The sequence below is a fragment of the Elephantulus edwardii genome, unplaced genomic scaffold, assembly GCF_000299155.1.
Source record: "Elephantulus edwardii isolate Elephantulus edwardi_28Jun2011 unplaced genomic scaffold, EleEdw1.0 scaffold00064, whole genome shotgun sequence".
Lineage (NCBI taxonomy): Eukaryota > Metazoa > Chordata > Mammalia > Macroscelidea > Macroscelididae > Elephantulus > Elephantulus edwardii.
This window is the reverse complement of record NW_006399814.1, coordinates 12,162,207-12,170,648: the sequence shown is the minus strand read 5'-3', so window position 1 is coordinate 12,170,648 and position 8,442 is coordinate 12,162,207.

Here is an 8,442-nt window from a genome sequence, read left to right as displayed (position 1 = left end):
GGGCTGTGGAGTATAGAGAGAAGTACACAGCCCAGGAAGTCTATAGCCTTAGTTCTGGTTTCCAGATTTTCAGTTATCTTTCACTCTGGCCCTTCCCTCTTAGAACCTGTCAACCCTCCCCAACCCAGGCTTTGTACATGTGGTTCTCTTCACCTGGAATATGATTCCTCTTCTCTTTGTTTAGCTCCTATTCATCTCTAGATCTCTGCTTTCTCAAAGAAGATGCTTTCTCAGATGGCTTAGCTAACTATTTCCACAGGTTCATACTCCCTTATTTCCTTCCCTTCATTCCTATTTTCATCTGGGTTGGGGAAGCCCATTATAGTTACTTACCAGTCTCCTTGTCTGTAAGATAGACCATGGCCTGAATCAGGTGCTTCTTAGTCTGCAGACTGACATCATTGCTCTTCAGTACTTTAGAGACTTTGCTGACATCAGATTCCCAATGCAATTCATCTTTAGATTTGCTGGCTGCTGGTCTCAGGAGTATTGATTTTGGAGCCAAGCAGACTAAAGCTGTTAACAATCTCAATCTCTTCACCAACTATCATGATGCTGCCAATCGGCCCAGTGGTGAGAATCTTCTTGACATTGAGCTTCAATGCATATGGAAGGCTGCAGTCCTTGACCTTCTGCAACAAGTACTTCAGTTCCTCCTCAGTTTCAGCAAACAAGGTGTATCATCTGCATGACACAGGTTGTTGATGAGTCTTCTTCCACCCACAGTCCCAGAAGTCCAGAGGTCTGAGTCTGAGAATTAAAATAGCTTTGGATCAATAAAGATTAGATTACTTAATTTCCCAGTGTTTAGGACAATGCTTACACATAAAATATATTGATAAGGAGTTTCACTGTCAACCCAAAGGTACACAGTTCAAATCCACCAGCTGCTCCTCTGGAGAAAAATTAGTATTTTATGGATCATCTCCTGTGTGATGTATGTGGTTGTTGTTGTTTACCGTCGAGTTGGAATCAACCTATAGCTGACCCTCCAGTGGGTTTTCAGAGGCAGTTATTGCATGAAAGGAGATTGCCCATCCTTCTCCTGTGGAGCAGCTGGTAGTCTCACACTACGTGCTTTTGAGATCGCAGCACAATTTCTTGCTATTGGGCCACCAGAGGCTTTAAAACCTGATGAAGTTATGAGTCAGTTCTGACTTGATGGGCCATAACAAGAAGAGTTATTGATGATGATGATGATGATGATGATGATGATGATGACGACGACAACCAATTATGGGTCATTTATTTGCATGTTGTCTTCATTGTGACTGTTAGCTTAGTAGTAGAGACTTAAATACAAAGAACTTTAACAGGAAGGGGTGACAGATGCTAGGTCAAGTGGGCTGATGTTCAGCAGGGATTCTCAGAGCCCTGAATGGGGCTAGTGGACTGAGATACTTAGAGTAGGTGACAGTCAAGGGGTGAGGGAGATAGAGGAGTTTTAGTAAGGAGCTGGGAGACCACAGAATGAAGGCCCGTGGCTGAGTACAGTCAGACAACAGGAGATGGAGATGGAGCCCTGACTGAGCAAGACCTCTCTACCTAAGGGGAATCAGAGCCAGCCTGTAGGGTTTGAGCTGGTAAGAGAACCATTTGAGCTGCATTTTGAGTGGCTCACTGTGGCCGTTGGGTGGAGAATGGACAGCAGGGGGCATGGGTGGGAGGCTGCCACAGGCACCCAAATGAGAAACAACAGTGGTAAGTACACAGACCCCTTATGTACTTTGGAGGAAGAGGCGCCAAGGCTTGCTGCTGAAATTGCCATGGGACTGTGGGGCTTCTCACCTGAGGGCCTGAGGGAGATGGGATGGTAGGTGAATAGTAATGCCATTTCCTGAAACCTAACTGGTAGAAGAACACTTGAAAGGAACAAGGCCAGAACCAGGCTACTCCAGGCTGATCTGCTTTCTGTCTCCCACCTTTCCTAGCCAACCGTCAGAATCTTCCTATTCAGAAAGTTCTCTGAGTTTAACCCTGGTCTTCTGACTGGAGTTTAAGCTCAGGCTCCAGTGCCCAGTGCCCTGGCTGCCTGGTGAGGTGCAGTGGACTGAAGGACCAGCAGGCAGCTGAGGTGACAGGTATGCCTTGTGCATGTCCATTGATAAGTGTGCCACTCTCCGGAGCCCTTCAGATGCATACCCAGTGAGCCCGTGCCAGAGTGCGTGGGCTGGAGGACCCAGTGCAGGAGCCTCCAGCCCCAAGTGCTTCAGGTCCACACATGTCCTCCAGTCCTACCTCCAGAGCTCACTGTCAGATCAGAAGCATCCCCCAGGGCCCCCGAGTGAGCTCTCCCTTGTGATTCCTTCAGAGATGAGGAGCAAAACCTCTGATCTTAATGCCAGGCACAAACCCTGAGAAATTACTCACCAGAGGGCAAAGCTTTGGAAACCGAGGCAAGGTGCCTGGCTTGAGGTCTGCTCAGAATGACTGGTTGGCATGGGCTATATAGCACTTGGGGGAGATTACTAGGTGGAGCCAGGACCCTGCCCAGGCAAAGTGCCTTCCAGAGCTGGGCTGCCCTATCCTTCACCTTACCAGACTGTAGATGGGGACGAGGGCCCCAAAGACTGATCCCCTATGGAATTTTCCCCTATGGAGAACCTCAAGATAGAGAACCTGATTCACTCCCCACACATTTGCGGTCCCCTCAGTAGCTTTTGGATGACCCCTGATCCCCATTTTGCCTTTCCAGAAAGTATCCATCAGTGCTGTAGTGCCCCTATCTGCCCTTATCCTGGAAGCCTGCTCCCTGACAGCCTCAGGAAAATATCCCACCCTTGGCCTCTCCCCAAGCTCCCCACCCCTAGGAGCTGGATCCGATGACCAGCCTGCTCAGGTTTCCTTCTCCTTTTACTTTAAGAAGATACAAGCCCCTGTCCCCCACCAGCCACTGTCCCCCACCAGCCACTCTGATGTCCTAGGCCTGGCTCACAGCCACATCTGCTGCAGTCACATTGCTGCCAGAGGGTAAAGGGAGGAGTTGTGGGAAGGGAGTTAGGTGGCCTGAGATGCAGCTGCCTTGGCCAGAGGCTCTGGGAAAGAGTAAGTCCTCGAGAGGTGTCCCAGCAGAAGTGGCATTTTGGAAAATCATGAAACCTGGAGTGACAGGGTAGACTCACAGAAGGGTAGCTCCCTTTGTCTCTTAAGAAAGTTTGTCTGGTGTACCCTTGAGAGACAGACAGCCTTTGGAGAAATGCATCTGGGACAGAGAGCTCTATTCCCATGATGCTTTCTGGTTGTGCTTTTGCAGCTTTGGATGTTTTCCATACAGGAGCAAAGTCGCCATGGTCCTCAGCTCCAGGCCTGGTTCTGCCCCCACAGTTGAGCAGAACACCTGTCCCTGACCCACCACCTCCTATAGTTTATGTACTCCTTCAAAACACTCCCCTGGCTGGGCTAGCAATTTACCCCAGAGTGCTGACTAGGGTGGGAGGGATCTCACAGAGTGGTCAGTGTCCATTTTAGGCAGGGACTGGGCCTGGCCCTGGCCCTGTACAGAATGGGAGCTGCTGAGGCAGGTCAGGGCCAGGTCATCGGGAGAGACCAGCTGAAGACAGCAAGGTTGTGAAGACAGGAGCTGATGGTGATTGGACTAGGCCATCTGGGGGAAATCCAGGTTCAGTGTGTTACCCAAGCAGCTGCCCCAATTCCACCACAAGTTCTACAAGATGTCTCTGAGGGGTTTCCCCAGATCACACGGTCACCTACATTTCCAGTCTCCATCTGCCATTGCCAGGAGCAGCAAACTCCCTACCTGCCATTCTCCTGTCCCAGTGCGCTGGGCACGGAGTGGGAAAGACTCACCTTCCCTGTCTTGCCTTCTTGCTCAGGGTGGTAAACAAAGCCAATCACACACCACGTCCCTTGTGTCTATGAGATGATGTTTTCTGGGTCTCCCACTATAATTCTGGCTAGTATGAGCCCTATGAACATGGAGAAAGGATGAAAGTCACACAACTGTCGAGGACTTTCGTTCATAGGGTCGCTATGAGTCGCCTATGACTCGACGGCACTTAACAACATAGAGAGAGACCAGTTGGCCTATTGGACTGAAAGCGATGCTACCAAGCCACAGGTGGGTGATTCTAATCCACGGCCCTAAGGCCTCTCTTTAATTGTTTTTGGTGAAACATTCTTCTAGGTCATATAGCCCTGGTGTGTCTACTTGCCATACAGAGGCAACTTGTGGTCGTTGTGAGGCTGAGCACTGTGATACTGACATGTCAAATGCGATAATGGTTACCACGGTGGACAGTGTTTGGTGGCTCTCCCCGGCTAAAACAAGCTTGGAAGCAGGAGTGGCATCGCTTCCATAAATAGCTTGCCTCAGGAAACCCTACGAACCTGGAGAAAGGATGAAAGTCACACGACCGTTGAGGACTTTCGTTCATAGGGTCGCTATGAGTCACCTACGACTCCACAGCACTTAACAACAATAACAACATGAGCCCTAGTCCCGTGAAACTTCTAAAAATTCCTGGGATTAGACCATTGTGCTCTGTCCCTGATACTCCCCTATGATAGGAAACCCATGATAGGAGATGGGAGCAGTGGTGAAGGGTCAGGCAATTGGGAAGGAACAGAGAAAAGGACAACAAAGAAAAAAAGAATGAAGTCAAGAGGACAGACTGTCCTTGTTCCTCACTCTGTGACCACAGCAGGAATATCTGCAGAGAAAGCCTAAAGCCGCCAGGGCTCTGGATATTTGGGTAAATGAAAAAAGATGGGAGGATTGCTAAAAGAAACCTCTAGAGAATAGCTGTGACATTCAGGAAAATGTCCCCATAGGCTTGTTAGTCAGCCCCAAACTGGATGGTAGTCTGCCTCCTCCAGTGCCTGAGGAACCCCTCCCCTCCCACCTTCTCCCTAAGGAACTCAGCCTCTCTGTTGGATCCAACTAGCTCAGGCTGTCAAAGAGTCTCATACGGACTCCAGCACTTCTACGAGAAGAGCCCCAGGGTGTGGAACACCTGCATCTGAGTGTCCTCTTGGCCATGTATCAAAGCTTCCTCAGTGCCTGCCCCAGCCTCGATTTCTGCATCTCTAAAATGAGTATCATCACTCCACCAGCTAAAACTCAAACCAATCCCACTGCCATCAAGTTGATTCCTACTCAGTGACCCCACAGGACACAACTGAACCTCCTTATAGGCTTTCCAAGGCTGAACATTTTCAGGAAGCTGACTACTATGTCTTTCTCAGGCAAAGCAACTTACAGTTTTCAACTGCCAACCTTTCAGCTAGCAGCCAATGCTTCCCAAATGCTTAGCCACTGCTCCAAAAGGTCTCCCCTTCCAATGGCTTAAGAAGGCTGTGTGTGGCTAAATAGCTCCCTCCTCAGCTGGTCATTCACTTAAAAATCCCAGTCTCCTTAGCAAGCCTTGCATAAGCATTGTCTTTGTCAGATCCTCTTGAAAGGTGGCAGAGAGCTCAATGAGCTGCCCATCTTTTGGAGAGGGGGTGCCTTTACCTGAAGTCATCTAGCTCCTCGCACCAGAACTGATAGTCCCATAGTTCAAGACTCTCCAGTGACAGACACCCTTGCCTGCTTTCCACTGTGCTATGTGGGAAGTCTGCTCCAGTGCATTCGTTGGGAGCCTGTGCAAAGATGTCAACACAGTTTCTTTGCTGATGGGAGCCCGAGCTACATCATCAGCCCAAGCAGGGATGCTGACACTGAACCACAGTCCCTGTCTATTTCATCCCACACCTGTTTTCTGTCCCTTTTCTGTGTGTCAGGCACCTTTATAGTAAGTGAAGAGAGGTCAGTGAGGGGAATAGCCTATACCCCTGACTCCATGGGACCTCAAATGCCAGACGTGTCTCAAAGGCGTAGCATTGAGGTTACACTTCAGCAAACCCTCAGAGAGGGCACTTACCTCTGAGAATATGTTAAGGAAAGGAAGAGGGTTCCACCAGGTCTCCAGGGCCTCTCACAACCTTAATGAGATGGCAGTGCCACCAGATACAGCAGGCTGATCAGAAAGCACAGTCCTTTATGTCTAAAGGAAGATAAGAGGTGGAGTTTGCTGTCAGGCTCAAAAGCAGAGAGCTAACAATAAATCAGGAACTGAAAAGCAATGTCAGTGTTTCAAAACTAAACTTTCAAGCCTGGGAAACTATTGTGCCTTAAAAGCCATTGAAGGGCGGGGGGGGGGGAGGGGGGTGGAATCTATTAAAACTTCAGGAGAAATTCTTTGCTATAAATTAGATTTTTTTTTTCTGCCAACCAGGATAATTCAATAATTTCCCCTTGACATTCACAAGATTGCTCTTTGGAGGGAATTATGATATTCTAAAATTGGGAACAATTTGTTTTCAAGGAAAGATGAAGAGTCAAGTGAGAGTGAAGGGAAGAGTTGGGAGGGGGCGCTTTTAGCTAAAGGGAGAATAGCCTCCGAAGGACTAAATGACACTAAACTGGGTTTTTTGATGGTGACCAGGATGATTGCAGTTGGCTAGAGGATGCCTCCAGTCAGATCGTTATTCAATATGGGGCTGGGGGAGTCCTTGGGAGTCCTCCAATACCACCTTAAAATTAAAAGAACTTTCACTTTACAGCTATTCTAAATCACTGTCTCAAATCTTCCTCCACCTTTATGGAATAAGGTGTGTTCTCAGGTAACAGAGTACCTGGGCACACTTTTTGGTCTAGCAATGCCTCCTCTCCAACCTTCCTTTGGTACACAAGATCCAACAGTAGCCAAAACACTCCTCTCCACAATCTATCTAGCTCCTGCCGTTTTGGGCTTTGATCCCAGCCTTGGTCAAAAATGGGCTCTCTGCACAAGGTCTAATGCAGCCATGATGCCAGCCTGTTGCTGACTAGCCAAGCTGCTCTGGCTGGACAAGGCTTCTGTCAGTGGAAGAGGAAGCATGCCAGGCAAGGGCTGGGCTTTTGGCAACTGGGCACTATCTGCCTGGTTACTGGGTGCTAGTCTCCAAGACAGACAACTTTAGAATGGAGGGAAGAGAGAGGGGGCAGGCAACTTGAGCCAGAACCTGGGCAAGAAGCTGAACCAGAACCAAGGGAAGGGAGGGCCGCAGAGCAGTGATGTCATCAGGGGCACAGGTGCACAGAGGACTAGACTGTCCCAGGTGATGCTGTTAGAGGGAATGACACCAAAACAAGGACTGTAACATTTTTTTGCATTGTTCCAACATAAGTTGACTATTTTTAATAAAATTATCTCTGCAGGTATTTTTCATAAGGACCAAATTATATGTATCGATATATTTTCAAGGCTAAAACTCTAAGCTCATTTACCTTTTAAACCTTCTAATATATTCAGTGAGAGCTGCAATTGTTAGGCAATTACAGTGATGCTTCAAATCACATGGTTTCACCTACAAGCTTGACAAGCATTCGGTATTGTTTCCATTACTGCTAGTGTTTTTATAGTCACTCATTTTGTAAAAATTTTAAGTGTTTTAGGAACAATATTCTGGTAATTACTGTTTGTGGACCTATATCAATAGCTGTTTTGAGAATGAAGTAGTAATTAAATGAAAAGAAGAGGAGAAAATGTTAACCCTTCTACTTAATAACGAAGAACAATTTTACAAACCAATTTATTGGTGTCTAAGAAATACTGAGCTCTGGTGACCTAGTGGTAAGAAGTTGCACTGCCAACCCAAAGGCATTTGGTTTGAATCCACCAGCTGCAAGATGGGAAATATACTCCCTATGTGATTTGTTGTTGTTGTTGTTTTTGTGTGCTGTCAAGGCCCCTGTGACCCATAGAGACCCTATGTACAGCAGCTCTGAACTCTGCCCTGTTCTGAGCCAATCTCACTAATTTTGACACACTAACCCCCATTGCCCTAGTTACTGTATCAATTCATCTCATCCAGGTATTCCTCTCCTGCTCTGTCCCTCGACTCTTCCAAACATGATGTCCTTCTTCAAGAACAGGTCTCTCCTGGCCACATGCCCAAAGTATGTGAAACGGAGCTTCCAAATCTTAGCCTCCAAGGAGTAACTTGTTTCCTATTTGTTTTCTTGGCAGTCCATGGTATGTTCAAGACTCTTTTCCAGCATCACAACTCAAAGGCATCGATTCTTCTTCTGTCATCCTTAGTCATTGTCCAGCTCTCTGACACAAAGCAACTAATTGCGAAGACCGTGGCCTGGATTTACAGCCTCTGAAAACCCTCTGCAGGGCCAGCTATGAGTGTGGACTCAACAGTATGTAAGAACAACAAGAAATACTACTTTTAAAAAAAAAAACACTGAAGATCTTTACCAACTTCTGCAACATGAAATCGATCAAACATACGGTCAAGGTACACAGGTAACAGATAGTTATTGGTGTTTGGAATATAAAAATTAGATACAAACAAGGATTAATAGCTGGCTGTCAAGAACAACTAAATTAGATTATGGTACCATACATTTCATTGGTGGTACCATATTCTCTCCAGTTGTGTTTCTTTTTT